At 45.2% G+C, this 17,177-nt stretch overlaps 1 long non-coding RNA gene across 1 annotated transcript in view; it reads right to left on the minus strand.

Annotated features, from left to right (window-relative positions):
* Positions 1-12,066: 12,066 nt before the first annotated feature.
* LOC128322063 (uncharacterized) overlaps positions 12,067-17,177 on the minus strand; it is a 67,776-nt gene continuing 62,665 nt past the window's right edge. The window contains exon 4 of the long non-coding RNA XR_008305500.1: positions 12,067-12,130. This is a non-coding gene — a long non-coding RNA (uncharacterized LOC128322063). The remainder of the gene's footprint in view (positions 12,131-17,177) is intronic.

Genomic DNA, 17,177 nt, shown 5'->3' on the forward strand with positions numbered 1-17,177 from the left:
GAGCTTTTCCAAAGTGCTTAAAGCACTCCACACACATTTTGTTAATAATCCTTTCAACTGTGCTGAGCAAGAGGCCAGTGCTATTATCTCTGTATTATGAAACCAAGGCTCAAGCTAAGAGAACAATTACTTATCTAGGACTTATACAAGTGAATTTGTGGCAGAGATGAGCTCTAAACTGCATCTGTGGGCCTGTGCAGGGGCATAACTATAATAGGGCAAGGAGAGACAGTTGTCTGAGGGCCCACTGCTTTGGGGGGGGCCGCTAGAGGCAAGTCACATGATTGACTCCCCCAGCCACGCACCTGCCTGGGGTTCCTTCAGTTGTATTCCTCCTCTGAAACTTATGTGCGTTAAGACCTGGAGTACCAGGACAGCATGTCTTTCTCTAGTACCATTAAATGACTTGCATCATCCACAATTTACAAAACCTTTTAAAAATAAATTAGGATGATGTTCTATTGTAGCACATAGGTTATATATGTGTGTGTGTGTGTGTGTATATATTTTACTTTGCTTTTTATTACCACTATTCAGCTTCATTTAAGATTTCTTTATTTCATGAGCTGAGCTTCAGTGAGCGGGGGCCAATTCTAAAATCTTGTCTCTGGGCCCACTACAACCTTGCTACACCCCTGGGCCTGTGGTTGCTGCTGCTGTGGGGAGTCTGTGCAGGACCGGGGCCCAGGGTGACTCAGCAGTCCCTTGGGCCTATAAAGTGATGTTGCCTGCAGCTTCAACCTGCCAGAAGCCCCACAGGGAGGAAGACCACTGACTATTGGCTTCTCAGCTGATTGCTCCCAAGAGGTGAGCCTGGGGGTGCCATCTGTATGGCCATCTGACTTTGCTCCCCAAAGTCAAAGATCTGGCAGGACAGCCGGAAGGGGAAACAACTAGTAGTTTTCTGATTTCCCTTCCCCTGTAACAGCCCACTGACCTGCCAACATTACTTCTATTCCCCACCACCACTGAAATAGCTGCCCGTAGTAAGTGGATACGCCCCCTGTCTCCTGATCTCAAGATAAATCCAGACATCTTATAAAACAATCCCACCCAGGACTTAACTTAAAACAGAAGCCACAATATAAAAGCCCACCCACCACTAACACATACAACTAAAATCCTAGGCCACGGAGCCTGGCCTTCACCCTCATTATCCCCAAAGTGGAGGCTCCCTTTGGTGTCGCCCCTTCAGCGGCAACCCCACCAGTCACAGGCCCACGGTCTCAGGCCCAGAGATGACCAGTCTGGGCAGGTGATACTAAGGGACTTCTGAGTCACCCTGGTCAGTCCTGCGTAGACTCCCCACAGAGCAGCACCCACCGCAGCAGCAGGAACCATGGCCCCACAGATGCAGTCAAGGGTATGGCAGATGGCCATACAGATGGCACCCCAGAATCTGAGTTCATTATTGGCCTTCAGGAGAACCCTCAAGACCTATCTGTTCGGCCTGGCCTTCCAGGGTTTTTAAACTGTAAAGATTTGGCCTGGTTTTCCAGGGTTTTTAAAAGTGTTTGAATTGTCTTAATGATGGTTTTATGTTGTTTTTACAGTTTTTGATTTTAATAATTAATTGATTTTAGTTTTGTTTTAATGTAAACTGCCCTGAGCCATTTTTGGAAGGGTGATATAGGAATCAAATAAATAAATAAAATAAATAATAGGGAGCAAGAGGTTGCTGGTTTGAATCCCTGCTGGTATGTTTCCCAGACTATGGGAAACACCTATAGCCATCTGCCATCTGTATCTGACTCAGTGCAAAGACACCACCAGGAGGGCTGTTTGGACTAATAATCAGCTGTGCCATAGGTGGTGTTTTAAACCTCTGAGGCTTTTCTTGACAACATTGGAGATTGGTTGCTGGATAGCTTGCTTGGACAAAGATGAATGTGACAAATATATTTTCAAAAGGGACACAGAGAAGTGGGGTGGATAGATAAGAATTGCCCCTCCTTGACTGGGCACACGAGTTATTCCATGCATGCAATATTAGGAACATAGGAACCTGCCATATACTGAGTCAGACCATTGGTCCATCTCGTTCAGTATTGTCTACACAGACTGACAGCGGCTTCTCCAAGGTTGCAGGCAGGAATCTCTCTCAGCCCTACCTTGGAAATGCCAGGGAGGAAACTTGGAACCTAGATGCTCTTCTCAGAGCAGCTCCATCCCCTGAGGGGAATATCTTACAGTACTCACAGTAGTCTCCCTTTCATATGCAACCAGGGCAGACCCTGCTTAGCTAAGGGGACAAGTAGTGTTTGCTACCGCAAGACCTGTTCTCCTCTCCTCTCTCATTAGTTTGGATATTGACAATTGTATTATAAATTGGTTGTTTTCAATTGTGTTTTATTTGATTTTCAATTTTTGTACACTGCTTTGAGCTTTTTTTGGGGGGGGGGAAGAGGTTTTTAAACAAGTAATAAAAAACAAGTAATATAGGAAGGCTGGAAGGCTTGAAAGGACTTCATGGCTAGAGAGACAAAGGAGAGATTAATATATCCTCCTCAGCAACCCTTGCAGGAGTACCAGCAAGAGGGCTGTTGATATCTAATGAATTTTGAGCCTGAGGTGCAACCCAAATTAAAATATGCAAGACCCTATGCAAAAGGTGGTGAAGAAACCTTTCCGGATTAGCTGTTCCATACCTGCACCCAGTTATTTCCCACTAGGAGTTAAAATACCAGTTATGGAACAATTTTCTTCAAGGTCTCCTGCAGTATTGAGGCCCAACTAATTCTTTTGTCATTCTGTCACTTGAATGCATTCAGAGAGCCTTCAAGTCTTCACTGACATGCTCCTTTGTTAAGTGTGACCCACTGTCCTCTTCTCCTGCCTTGCTACTGTCAATATTATTATAGTTACTCTCCCACCACAGCCTCTCTTATTTGCAAAGAACCAAGCAAAAAAGGGTATCGAACAGCTCAGACTTCTGTGTGTTGTCTGTCAGTGTTTGTCATTGAATTGAACTTGAGCCTTATGTCCTATCTGTTTCTCCACTTCCTGGGTAAGGTTTTTCTGGTGGTTTTCAGATCCTTTATAGTATTCCTATCACACATCTACCTGCACGTCCATTATTATATTTACAATGATTATAATATTGAATGGGACATAAATTAACAACAACAACATATCCCTCATGTTTATACTGAGTGGGAATGGGAATCGTTCCCATTCATAATCTGCACATCCCCTTCTGCATTTTAACAGTAGTTCAATCATATTTCCCCCCTCTGTTTCTTCTTCCCTTCTGTTATTGTTTGCCTTTTAGAATGTGTGCTTGCAGGCAGGGCTTATCTGCTCTTCTTCATTTGTTTTGTACAGGGCTTTGTTGTAGGAGCTGTCTAAATAATCAATGTTGTTGCTAATGATAATAGTAATAACACAGGACGTGACAAATCCCAGGTGCCAGGCAGCCATGGTGCCTTGAAATTTAACTGAGGTGCCTAGATTAGGCTGTCGATCACTGTTGATCAAGTGACTCACTCTTCTTCCTGTCCTAGAGCCTTATATTGATTTCTATTTTTTAATTCTTTGACCAAGTGAAGCAAGACTTTTGAATTCAGTTGCTTGGTTGGGACTCTTTGCTTGTAAGATAGTATCTCTGAGACGTTGGAAGTAAACTGGCTATGTATGTTCAGAAATCAAATGTTTCAAGTTTGAAAACTACCTCAACCCCTGCATCCTTTTCTTGGCAAAAGGGCCAGGAAAGATGCACAAATATTGTAATGCTTTCTAGATATCTCAAAAATTAGGGGCTTCAGCCCTATCTATATATTTAATTCTCCTAAATGTACCCGTCGCGAATCCTTTCTGTGGCAGCTCTTGCGAGAGTAGGTGCCTAGGGATAGCGACGGGGACAGCAGACAATGGCGGTGGTGATGGGTCGGCCTGGCCCAGCTGCCAGTCAGCCGGAGGAGACAGCGGGTTGACTTGGCCTACCCGCCGGGAGGAGGAGGCCCTGGCCTGGCCGCCGGTTTGCCGGAGGCGGTGGCAGGAGGAGGCGGCAGCAGTGGGCCAGCCTGGCCCAGCCACATGCTGGGAGGAGGAGGCAGGAGGAGGTGATGGGTTGGCCTGGCCTGGCCAGCCACTGGGAGAAAGGGGTGGGAGCAGCTGGCAGACTGGCTTTCCAGCCAGCCCACAAGCCAGAAAGTGTGGGGTGGGGGGAGAGGACCACCAGAAAGCAGGGGGGGAGGGGGCGCAGCCAGCCAGGCAGGCATGGCAGCATGGTGGTGGTGGTGAACAACGTTGTTCCCCAACGGCGGTTGGTGGGCCGGCCAGAGGAGCAGATACTCTGTGCCCAGTCCAGCTAGTTATAGATAATTCTTCTGACCATCATACTTGGTGGCAATTTTGATGCCCCCACTACCATTATTACTTCCTGCCTTTTACCTTCAGCTGCTTCCAAATGGATGTTTTTTTAAAAAAATGTCTGGTATCTGCTAAAAGGACTGGGCAGATTTATGGTGGGTGGGCCTATCAACAGCTATTAGCCAGGACAACTAAATGGAACCTCTGCGTCCAAAGATAGTACACCTCTGAATACCATATGCTGGGGACAAACAGGGTCTTTATGTCCTACTTGTCAGCTTCTCAATGTCATAACCGGCCACTCATGCAAAAAGGATGTTGGGCTGGGTGGACCTTGGTCTGATCCAGCAAGGCAATTCTTATGTTCTGTGCCTATCTATGCATTGTGCATCCTAAGACCTGGAAGCCACATGAAAGACACAGTATAAAACAAACAGTGACCACAGTTCAAAACGTTGCTCTAGCAGCTTCTCCCCCCCGCTTGCCACACACACGATACCTGCCCACTCACTGTGGATTTAGAGTTATACCACTAGCCTAGCCATGAAGGAAGTTGCCATTGGGAAGAGGCTTTAGTCATTCTGCTGAGTCTTCTGGGATGATTCTGTTACCATCTTTTCAAGCCCAAAAGAGTTCCATGTTTAGCAAGGAACTCTCTCTTCATAAGGAACCCTCTCTTCATATACTCACTGCACAAGTGTTAGAAACTTGGTGAATGTTGATGCTCATCATTAGGATTCTGGGAGGCCATCAAGAAATTTCAGAAACTTCAGATATGTATCAGTAAAAGTCACCTAATGGCGCAGCGGGGAAATGCTTGACTAACAAGCAGAAGGTTGCCTGTTCGAATCCCCACTGGTACTATATCGGGCAGCCGCGATATAGGAAAATGCTGAATGGCATCATCTCATACTGCATGCGAAGAGGCAATGGTAAACCTCTCATGTATTCTACCAAAGACAACCATAGGACTCTGTGGGTGCTAGGAGTCGAAATCGACTGGACGGCACACTTTATCTTTATCAGTAAAACAAGGCCAAGCAAGCACCTTCAACAAATGACCCAATCAGGTCCCCATTTCCACCTAATTCAGAGGAGTTTGGTCATTTACTAAAGGCACTCAATCAGGATCTTTGCCAGAAAATTTCAGAAACATCTGCATCATAGAAATTGGTTGGAACAAGTACAACTGGGCCATGCTAAAGCCCTATTCACACACTATCCTCCACATACGAAAACATTTGTGTACGCGTACAGTTATTCACACATTATTATGTTCAGCACAAGTATATCCTATCAGCACATGTCCTATCTGTACCATGCATTTGGGGATTCCTGTACTCAGGTGCACTTTTAAAATGAACACACATACAGTTGTTCAAATAGAAACATGTACATGTATACAGACACCTTGTGCACATGCACAGCAAGGTTTGAACAGGGCTTAAGAATTATCCCTGACTGGCAAATGATGGATACAAAGAAGAAATGTGGTCATTTACTTAAGGCATTTGGTTGACCTTGTGAAGAGAGAATGCCAGGTTTTTGTGGGCCTCAAGCACCGCATGAATGGACTGCTCCCCCACTTGTCACAGTCTAACTTTATGGGTCTTTTCTACCCCTCAATAGAAGTTACAGTTTTTGCTGCTGCTCATTGTTACTAGGGATGTGCACAGAACTGGCGGGGGCTGGTTCGAAGGCGGGGGAATAGCTTTAAGGATGGGGGAGGGTGCACTTACCCCCTGCTGTGTTTAACCCCCCCCCCACTGTGTTTACCCCACCGGGGCTCACTTTAAAACCGGTCCAGCGGGGCAGCAGTGTACCTCCCTGCTGCCCCATCCACTCCTCGGACCGGAAGTGACCGGAAGTAGCCCATGTGCCTGTGCATATTGGGTGCACGTACACGCTGACATGTGCACATGCATGGGCTACTTCCAGTCACTTCCAGTCCAAGGAGCAGATGGGGCAGCAGGGACGTACAGTCCCGCCCTGCTGGACTGGTTTTTAAATGAGCACCAGTGGGGGAAATGCGGCGGGGTGGTGGTGGTAAGTGCACCCTCCCCCGCCCTTAAAGGTATCCTTCTTCACCTTCAAACCTTTCGAACTGCCCAGTGTTTGAACCTCTTTGGAGGCCCGTAAAAGGGCCTCCGAACAGGATCATGCACATCCCTAATCCTTACCCAGGAGGTTTGTTTGTTTGTTTTAATGTTAATTGTATTGGCTTAAATTGTTTTTTTCTTCCTACACTTAAGCTTTATTTTTTTTAATACATCACTTTTGATTGTATTTTAATAGAAACGAGACTTATGTGTGTTTTAAATAAATAGAAAAAATTGGTGCTGGTGAGAGAAAACCCTGTTCCACGCACTAGAAGACCACCCCAGAAGCTTCTGCTGTGACCCAAGTCTTATTTAGACAAAATCTCTCCATGTTTAAAAAATGTGAGGAGTGTGGCATGGGACATGCCCTCTGGCCCTGCCCCCTAATGTCAAGCCACATCCTCACTGGTTGTGCATTCAGTGTTTGTTTGCGAGGGGCAATGCTGAGCATCAATTTCAGAGTTTCTTCACATGTTTTGGAACCCTGGGTGATAATTCTTTTTTACTTTTATTCTTTAAAACGGTGATACAGTGCTATCTGGACATTTTTAAGAAAGGAAAGGTGGGGAAAATAGTGAGAGAAAATAAGTAGCTAAAGCCTCTCTCTTCACCCCTGGGGAAAGAAGCACACTTAGGCAATTTGGAGAGGCCATTCAAGGGTTAAATCAGTGGCTATTCAGCGTTAATTCCCCACCCCTGCTGAACAGGTAAGCAACCAACCAGACAGGCTGAACCTGCATTGGAAAGGAACTTTGGAACTTATTTCTGTGAAGACATTTTAGAAGGATCTTAGCCATGGGGAAAGGGCATCGCTGCTGGATAATGAAATGCTATGCCTAGAGTCTCCGTTTTCATTCTGCTTCCAGTTAATTGTGGAGAAGCAATGCCTCAGGAGTGCTAAAGGGCTCTTGTGTGGAAGCACCCATTGAAAGGAAGGGAGCCGAGTTGGCTGAAGCTGAAGGATCCTTAGGTTGCAGGAGGATCTGATGCAGGGTTAGTGAATTTGTTCCCTGCTTACGAAAGTGTCTACATGCTTCCACTATGCTCGGCTTACGTATTTGTAAATAAGGAAAATGTTACATAAGTTTCTACTTGTCTCTCATTCAGAGGAACCTAAAGGCTGTAGTGCTGCCCTGGGACTTCCCTGTTGTTTGAACCTGGGAAGTGTGTAATTGTAATGCTTTTTCTACAGATGTAATGTCTTTACTCATATACAGATTTAATTGATTATGATACATGCAGTTTATCAACTATGATTTATTTAGCTCCATGATAGCCCAGCCCTATTTAAACTGGTTTGTCTTTATTGGTATTTGCAGGGCTCAAATATTGCTTTTTAAAGTATAGCCAGTGTGTTGTGGTAGTCAGTCAGTCCGACTAGACTAGGTAGAGCAAGGCTCAAATCTCTACTTTGGCCATGAACTTCACTTGGTGACCTTGCGCCAGGCACCATCTCTCAAACCTTCCTTGCAGAGTTGTGAGGATAAAATGGGGTGACCCATGTACACTGCCCTGAGCTTCTTGAAGGAGAGGCGGGAAATATATGTGGATAATAAAATCCGTTCCCTTCCCTGAACATATTTTAATGCACAACAGAAATCTACAAAATTATTTGATGTAGCATATTCTTTCCATTTTTATTGCCAGCCCACCTTGTTGCCGGAGATGAAAAAAATCCAAGTCCTCATACTCATGAATGAGCACAACACCCAGGGAACACAGTCGGGGGCTTGAACGAGAGAACTTCCTGATGGCTTATATCCCATAGGACAGATCTGTCTTTCTCCCAAGCTGCTGTCTTGAATGATAGCTCAAATTTGCCACATCACAGTAAAATAAGCCACCTCTGGATTTAGGTCACACTGAGTTAAACATGTAGCTGAGCATGGCGTGCTAATATCCCATGCAATTCGATGCCCATTTATAAAGCAAACTCCCGATATCAATCGGACTTTTGAGCAAATCTGCACAGAATTTTAGCCTAAATGTCTAAGGTTCAAAAGAATAGAGGAATGTGAGTTAGGAGGAGGAGATCCCACAGCAAAGGAAAGTTCCTGGCTTGCCTGTCACTTTGGCTTGCCTAAAGGAGGCATTCTGCTGAGCTAGAGCCACATGATGTGGGCAGCCACCCAGGAATGCCAGCGACAGCCTGCACTGTTTCAACACGCCTGGGAAGGCTTTGCAGGCATCGTTCTGTTCAAATTTAGAAGCTCCAAAACATCTTAGTCAGGAGTTCTTCTCTCCTTCCTACGCCCTCTCCTCCACCGTCAGCTGGTGCAGAATGCGATGGTTTGACTCATGACGGCAATGGGTAGAACACCGGGGGAAAGAACAAAGCGGTCTGTAGTATCCCAAAGACTCTCAGCTGTGTGGGGCTGAGCCCAATGGGGAAAGGCAACTGTTTTCCAAGATGAGACTAAGAAACATGAATGAAGGTGAATGAGATTCAGGCAAGGCACAGCTCCATATATTCAGGTTTCATTTTTTACTTTTTAGAAACAGTCATTATCTAGCCTTTTTACCTATGGAGATGTCAAGGGAAAGCCTGTGGTACATATTACCCAGTAGTAATTAAGTCTGCCTTCCAGTGTTCTGGCCAATGAATACAAAATGAACTTTTTATTCTATGAAAGCACCAGGGACTTATCTTTAAATGTGACCAAGTTTCAGTTTTAATATAATGTTATCACTTTTAGCATATTAGTATTTAGATTCTAGGTGTTTGGCATTGATTTTCCGCAACCAGTGTACTCTCAGCCCTAGGGTTCCCATCCATCCAGGAATAGCATCAGTCTCCAAGTAACCACTGAATGCAATCCTAGAGGCTTTTTACAGGCCCTGAATCTCCTTCAGAAGAGAGTGTGTGCATTCACACACCAGCCAAACTTACCTCAAAGTCCCTTCAAGATTTTTGGACCCACTCTACACAGAAACCGGGCTTTGTGATGCAAATTCTAGCTTATCTCAATGTATGTCTGGGTTTTTAAAATGCTGGTTTTAAGCTACTTTTTCTGAAAATGCCTGAGCAAATGGGAGAGGCACTGACATAGAATCATTAGCATGATAAGAGGCATGCCCTCTTCAGAAATGCAAATCTATCTCTGCAGGGGCTCTCTCTCCCACCCGCTCCCATTGCCTAGAAGGAAAACACAGTGCATGCCATGTGGACTTGTTTCAAAAGAAAAAACTTGAGCAGAGGGGAGGGGCTGCTTCCCTCAATGCCGCAAGTGTACTTTGAAGTGGCTTCACTCAATGTTTACCTGAAGCCTGAAGCCAAGTGCGAATAACTCCCTGGAGATTTTAATGGCTTGATGTTGTGAAAGGTGGGGGGCAGGGGTGTAGGAAGGTCAGAGGTGGTCCTGGGGCCAGATTCTGGGACAGGAGGGTGATTCTTTTCTCTTTTTTGTTGCAGCCATTCGCCCACCTGCCGCCTTCTCTGCTGGTCACCTGACCACCAACGCCCAACTGGCTGCTCTCACTGCAGGTGTACCATTGTGGCCTGGTGATGCTGTTGCTAAGCCAGCATGGGTCCAGATGCCAGTGAGAACAGGCCTCCCTTGAAGGGGACTCCTGTTCTCATTGAAATTACCATGCACCTCAGTGGCATTAGAGAGCTGCTAGCAGAGTGCCTGGGTGGCAGTGGCGGGGGGAGTGTGGGAGAGGTGGCTGGCAGCCCCCAGGCAGTGGCAGGGCAGTGGCAGCCCCAGTGCAGCCATACCCCCTCTCTCCATTGTCCCTACACACCTGGGAGATGGGTTGAAGTCTCCAGAACAGCTCCAGTGAGTCAGAGTTGGCCATCCTGCTTCAGCTGGCCTTGGGGCTGTGGGCCTGCACAGTCTCCTCTCTGTACCACTCAGTGGTAGAGGCACCACAGTCAAAGAACTCACCACTCATAGGGTGGCTCCCCTATCTCCCCTTTCAGAAGGAAGGGACTCTAAAACAACACTCTCTGGAAGGCATTTTCATTGCCAGAAGATGAAGATTGCAGCTGGTTTTATGGGTTGCTGGATCTTTTTACAGGCCATCGTTTTATTTTATCATTTGATTTTATCATTGCACACTGCTGCTTTCTAGTTCATAATTGTAAGTTTTAGCATTAGCTAAGAATTGATGTACAGAGATGAGAAAAAAACTAGATACCCAAAACATTAAAATTCCCTCTTTGTGCACTACATAGGGGTACTGAACCCATATCAAGAGGCATTTTCTCAGTGTCGGGATGCAGGCTTACATCTGGATAGTCCGGTGTCTGCTCTGCTGTGGCCCAGGGGGACTTTCACCCAGCTTCGGGTGCTGTGCTCACTTCTTCCCCAGTCAGGCCTTGCTATGGTTACATCTTGGTTGGCTGACTACAGCACTGCCTATATGGAGTTGCCTCTGAAGACCCTCCAGAAAACACAGCTGGTTCAGAATGCGGCTGTGAGGGTGGTGGCTCAGGATTCCCTGGGGCTGATTTCCTAGGTCTCTTGGGGCTAAAAGCACTGCATGATAGGAGAGTAACTTGTACTCTCCAGCATCCTTCCCACCAGGAACTCACCTGAGGTCTTCCCCTTTTGTTTTCTTCCCAGCATCTGGTACTTAAGACATGCTTCCTTTGAACACTGAGGTTCCACTTAGCTTGATAGACCTAGCCCCATTCAGACAGTGTGTTGTATGTGCATTCAGGTGTACATGGCTCTGTGTGATGGCTCTACATGTGTTCATTTCAAAACTGAACCTGCGTACAGACCCTCTCAAATGCAGGGTACAGATAGGAAGTGTGCTGCTGTATGTGCGTTCAACATATGTGAATAATGTACATTGTATAGCTCTGTATGTGTGTGCACGGCATACAGGTTGTATATGTGTTGAATCGAAAGTGTGAATAAAGTTTCTCCTCACAACAACCCTGTGAAGTAGGTTAGGCTGAGAGAGAAGGGACTGGCCCAGAGTCACCCAGCTAGTATCATGGCTGAATGGGGATTTGAGCTCGGGTCTCCCTGGTCCTAGTCCGGCACTCTAACCACTACACCACGCTGGCGTAATTCTTGGACCTCTTGCCAATGAGCTGTGGTGGGTTCCCAAGTTCCAGAATTATGGGAGTGGGAGAAACATTTATCTGTATTTTTTTTTTAAGTTCTGTTACTAACATTTTATTGATCATTTTCGTCTTTGACAGTACAATTACAAATAACTGTTTGCAGTGCATTACTCGCCCCCAGCTTCCCCCACTTAAGAACAGTCATCAACAAGTTAAGAAACGATGCTGAAACACATAATGACATACTACAGCAAAAGAGGAAAAACAGAACAAAACTAACCATACCGGTCGGTTCAGTTGTTGGCAGTTATTCATTTCAAAGAAGAATCTGCCGCCGCTTGCCTGGAACATATCAGCATCTCCTCGCCTATATCACTTTCTCACTTGCTGCTAAGGTCAGCAAGGCTGTGTACTGTCTTATTTTGTCTTTTAAATGTAAAGATCTCAAGCACTTTAAACTTTTCTTGTCAATAGAGTCTCTGCACTTTTGATGATGTTCAGAGGATGCAACCCAATTGCAGTCTGTCTTGGAAGTAAGCCCTATTGAATGCAAGTCTTCTGCATATAAAGATGCTTAGGATTCAGCAGATGCAAGTTGCTGTATCTTTCTTGAGCTCTACATATACTTTTTGAGATGGGTTAACCAGAATTATACCCCGAAAGTGACTGTATCACTAATTCATATACATGCTGTCATTCACTGTTTGGAGAAACAAAAACTGATATGAGTTAAAATGGTGTTTTCTATGCTAGCCAATACAGAGAAAATATTTAGGCCTGAAATTAATTCTGTCCATTCAGTTGTCATATTTGACTGACTGTTCTAGAGGATGTGCCACTAGTCCATGCTAATGGCATGTTTAAGCACATAAACACTATCCAGTTAAATATTACCACCTTGGGGTTGTTTTTAACGTAGGCGGTATATAAATCTAACAATAAAAGCAATAAAAAATTATCATCTCTTCATTTTATAGAAGTTGCACTGCAACTGTAAACATTTTACATTAATAATTCTGTATAAAAGGTATCTGAACTGGTGCAAATTATTGTCTGGACTGAGAATGAAAAAATATGAATTAATTGGAGCTGGAATGTAAACCATTGTTAAATTTGGATCAATTCTCTTCTAAGAAGATTTGTTTTAACTCTCTTTCCTTGTTAAATTTTGCCTGTATTTTTGTATTTATTTGGAATGACCAGAGGTTAATGAACTTTTTTCCTGTGGGTGAAATGTGTTGTAATGTTTAAGATGGGGATGGCCACATGGATTGATGTAGATCTGAAGTCACAGCTCGCCGTTTCTGAGAGAAGAGACAAGAAGGATGCTGTAGAAATCCAGCAGGCTCTGTGGAACAGTGGAAAAGCTGCTGTTGGTCAAATTAATTCCATGCTGAGCCAAATATATATGGTTGGACGTTTGGCCAGGTTGATCACTGCGAATGAGTGGCCAGGGACCTGACAGAAGCACTTTAATGTTTCATCTGGATAGCTTCTTGAACGGGCAATTCACCTGCAGGGGTGAGGTCTGAGACCAGTGCTCTGCATTTATATTTTAGAAATACAGCCAGCTTGCAGTGTTAATGTAAACAGGAGGCCTATTCTGAAAAGCATGGAAACTGTACCCAGGTACAGCACCCACAGGAGTGCCCTGGCAAGCCCTGCCCTTAATGCCAATGCGCTTTGTAGCTCTGCCCTCCATGTGAGCACTGTAAGATATTTCCCACAGGAGTTGGGACTGCTCTGGGAAGAACATCTGCAAGCTTGTATGCAGAAGATTCCAAGCTCCCTCCTTGGCATCTCCAAGATAGGAATGAAAGAGACTCCTGCCTACGACCTTGGGAGAAGCCACTGGCAGTCTTTTTTAGACCAGGAAAGGCAAGTAGAGAGGGCCTGAAGGCTTAGGCCACACCAAGAGTTCTTGCAATGGAACAAGAATTCTCAGCAGGGGTGTAGCTATAATTGAGTGGATCAACCCGCCCCACCCAGCTCCTGAGGGCCCCCCAGCTCCACCCCCCTCTTTTCTTCATTACCTCCCTCACTCCAAGGGGGTGCCAGAGAGAGGGGTGAACATGGGCCCCCTCTCCCCTTAGCTATGGCCCCGGTTCTCAGTTTTGGAACAACAGGATTCATGGACAAAGGTCATTGTAGGTCAGCCCCCCTGCAAATGCAATCAGATCAAACTCAAGATTGTTATTTCCATTTGAATTCCTAAAGTCCTTTTGTGCTCCTTTCTCTGCCTTAATAGCTACCTCACCTAGGCAACTGGACTCTTCAATAAACCTACAGCCATAAACTTCTTTTTTCGAGCTTTGCAGTTCCTTGATAAGTACATGTTGTTAGTTTCACATACGTGTGGTGGCAAAGTCTGTCCTTTCCTGCTCTGAAGTTCTTCCAGCCGAGTGCCCTTGCTTCCACTCAACCCCTATCCCCTTTTAAGGCTCATGTGAGGCCAGTAGCAATGCCTTCTTCCCTGAGTGAAATCACGGAAACCTAAACTGAATCACTGTCCTGTGTGTATCTGTACATAAGCTTGCTGGTGGGTTGTTCTGCACAAGACTGCTTTGGATCTCCCTTGCACGGCTGAGCCTAGGAGCAATGTGCGGGTGGTGCATCTTCCCCACTTGAGGAACTGGGCTTGCACATGGTGTGTATTGGCCACATTTCATTAGATTTCGGGCTGTATTGGTCCCCCAACACACTTCTTGTTATGAAGAATATTTCTATACCTCTTTTAAACACCAAAAGTTCTCAAAGTGGTTGACATCGTGAAAAGTATGATAAAGTGGTTCTCTGTCCCCAACGGGCTCACAATCTAAAAACAAAGGAGACAACTGCAACAGCCACTGGAGAGATTCTCTAGCCCTATTTGGACATTAGGTTGTACTGTATTCCGATGTCTGTACATATGTACATTTTTGTGTGTGGAATGTTGTCCCTGCATTCATTTTAAAAGTGAACCTGGGTGCAGAGAGGAGAGCTAGTCTTTTGGTAGCAAGCATGGATTTGCTAAGCAGGATCTGCCCTGGTTTGTATTTGAAGGGGAGAATATATGTGAGCACTGTAAGCTATTCCCTAGGGGATGAGACCACTCTGGGAAGTGCACCTGCATGCTCACATGCAGAAGATTCCAAGTTCCCTCCCTGGCACCTCCAAGACAGGAATGAAAGAGACTCCTGTCTGCAACCTTGCAGAAGCCACTGCCAGTCTGTGTAGAAAATTCTGAGCTGGATGGACCAATGTCTGACTTGGTCGAAAGCAGTTCATATGTAGGGTCCCTGAAATGCAGATTGGAGCCAGAGGAATATGCCCAAACACTCTCTGTCTCGGGGCCCAGTCTAATTTTGCTACTCCCTGTCCCAGGGCCCTGTCCAGTCTTACAGCCAGCCCTATAGAAACTGGCTGGTGAAGAAACATGATATATCATGATGTCAGACCATGCATTTCCATAACTATACTTTGCAGGAAAAGAAGGGGGAACTAGTAACAGAGTAGCCATTTTCAGGAGCAACTCCATGTCTGTCATCCTCCCTAAGCCATATTGAGATATTATGCTGTATATGCATACAGGTTTCTGTATGCGTGCGCATGCTTTTGTGTTTCATTTCAAAAGTGAACCTGGGTACAGGCACCCTCAAATGCAGGTTGCAGGCAGGAAGTGTACTACTGTAGTGGATCCAGTCTTGTAATCACGGAAGCGCCTGCCATCACGCATTGGGCTTTTTCCTCTTCAGACAAGCCCTGCTGTAAGTGTGAGTGGTGGGCTGTGCTGCTGATTATTTGTTTGTTTGTTTGTTTAACATGTTTGTATACTGCCCAAAACATAAATCTCTTGACATGGTGGGGGCAGGACGTTTTTGTCCTTCCCCCTGCTGTACACAGTTACAGTGGGGCGATTTTTATAATGTCTGAATGATAGGTGAATAGGGCTCTTTCCGTGTGCTGTTGTATTCCATATAACCTTCTAATGTAACCTAACTAGAGATGTGAAGGCCTGGGGGTGGGGGTGGGATGGAAAAAATGGGGGGGGGGGCAACAACACTCCATGTCCCCCCATTTGTCCCCAAAATTTCTGGGTTTTTTTTCAGGAGAGATCAGAAATTTGGGGGGAAACCCCAGGGGAAAAAAACAGGTTTTTCCATTCCCTTTATCGGCTTTTACATCTCTAAATCTAACTACACTCAGACTATTTTAAATCCAAATCCTGTCAATGCACAGTGTCTGAAATTAACTGGCAGCAAGATTCTAACAAGTTAAGCACATGAACAAAAATTAAGAGAGGTGCTTTTTACAATCTTGCAGAAAAAGGAATTGAAATATTCAGCAAAATGAAAGCTAGTTTTATTATTGCTCCCCCTTCTCTTACACTTCCATTTTAATATGTTCCACCTTCAGCTAATGGTTTTCCCTCCATCTTCATTTGATTATAGCACAGAGTCACTGATGCAGTAGCAAATTAGATTTTTTTTTCTTGGCCACAACGCTCTGCAATAATAAAATTCACAACTTTCAACCTCATAGGTTGACATCACCTGTATACTGGCCATTCAGAGCTCAAGAGGCTGGAAGCTCATTTGTCTTACTGGTGCTGGTTTTCTTTTCTGTGTAAGAGCCCCTAAGGAACTATATATTTCCCATGCTTGCTACTTCTGCAATCTGAGAAATTCTTAGGCTGAGTAAATCCTCCCCCCCTCTTTTTAAAAAAGCCTTGTTTTTGATATTCGCTTGATATTTGCTTTGAAATATCATTTGTTAACACTGTATCTTAACATATATCCTGTCATGTCTCATCAGAGTGGTCCTTTAAAGATGTAGATCATCAGGAGTCTGCCTCGGGGAACTTAGGGAGCCTGAGGTTTGGTTCAAGGAAGAGCACTTTGTAGGCCATCTATAGGAAGAGGTTTTGGAACCTGATTCTGCAGGGCTGAGGCTCTTCAGTAAGGAGCCATACCATGAGAGGAGAGCTGGTCTTGTGGTAGCAAGCATGACCTGTCCCCATAGCTAAGCAGGGTCTGCTCTGGTTGCATCTGAATGGGAGACTTGATGTGTGAGCACTGCAAGATATTCCCCTCAGGGGATGAAGCCACTCTGGGAAGAGCAGAAGGTTTCAAGTTCCCTCCCTGGCTTCTCCAAGATAGGGCTGAGAGAGATTCCTGCCTGCAACCTTGGAGAAGCCGCTGCCAGTCTGTGAAGACAATACTGAGCTAGATAGACCAATGGTCTGACTCAGTACATGGCAGTTTCCTATGTTCCTATGCTCCCATGTTGCTACCAGCCCACCAAAGCTGCTCTAAGGGCCATTGTAAGCACCCCAGAGAGCACACCTGGACTACACATGTGTAAGCCAGGACCCTTTTAAATTCCTGCTAACTCCCATGTAAAGGGAAGGACCTGGACATTCATCAGACTTGTTTGCTAGATGTATTTTTTTTAATGGAAGTTCCCTGATTTGAGGGATAGATGTCCAAATATCCCAATTTCAAAATTTTCCAGCATGCATACTGAATACAGGAACAGCATCTGTACCAAATTTCAGCATTTTAGCTAGTGTTGAAGTATCTCTAACTTTTTTTTTTTAGGAAGACACCAGGTGTCCTGTTTCAAGGGAGAGATGTACAATGGTCTGTGTTCAGATTGTTCTTGTAATCAAGCTGTCTTGGACTATGGGCTCACCAGATTTCAAGGGGAAGTGAAAGCATTTTAGGTATTTGGATACCCCTGCAACTCAAGTCACCAAGCAAAGTGTG

Source organism: Hemicordylus capensis, chromosome 4 (assembly GCF_027244095.1).
Source record: "Hemicordylus capensis ecotype Gifberg chromosome 4, rHemCap1.1.pri, whole genome shotgun sequence".
Taxonomy (NCBI): Eukaryota; Metazoa; Chordata; class Lepidosauria; order Squamata; family Cordylidae; genus Hemicordylus; species Hemicordylus capensis.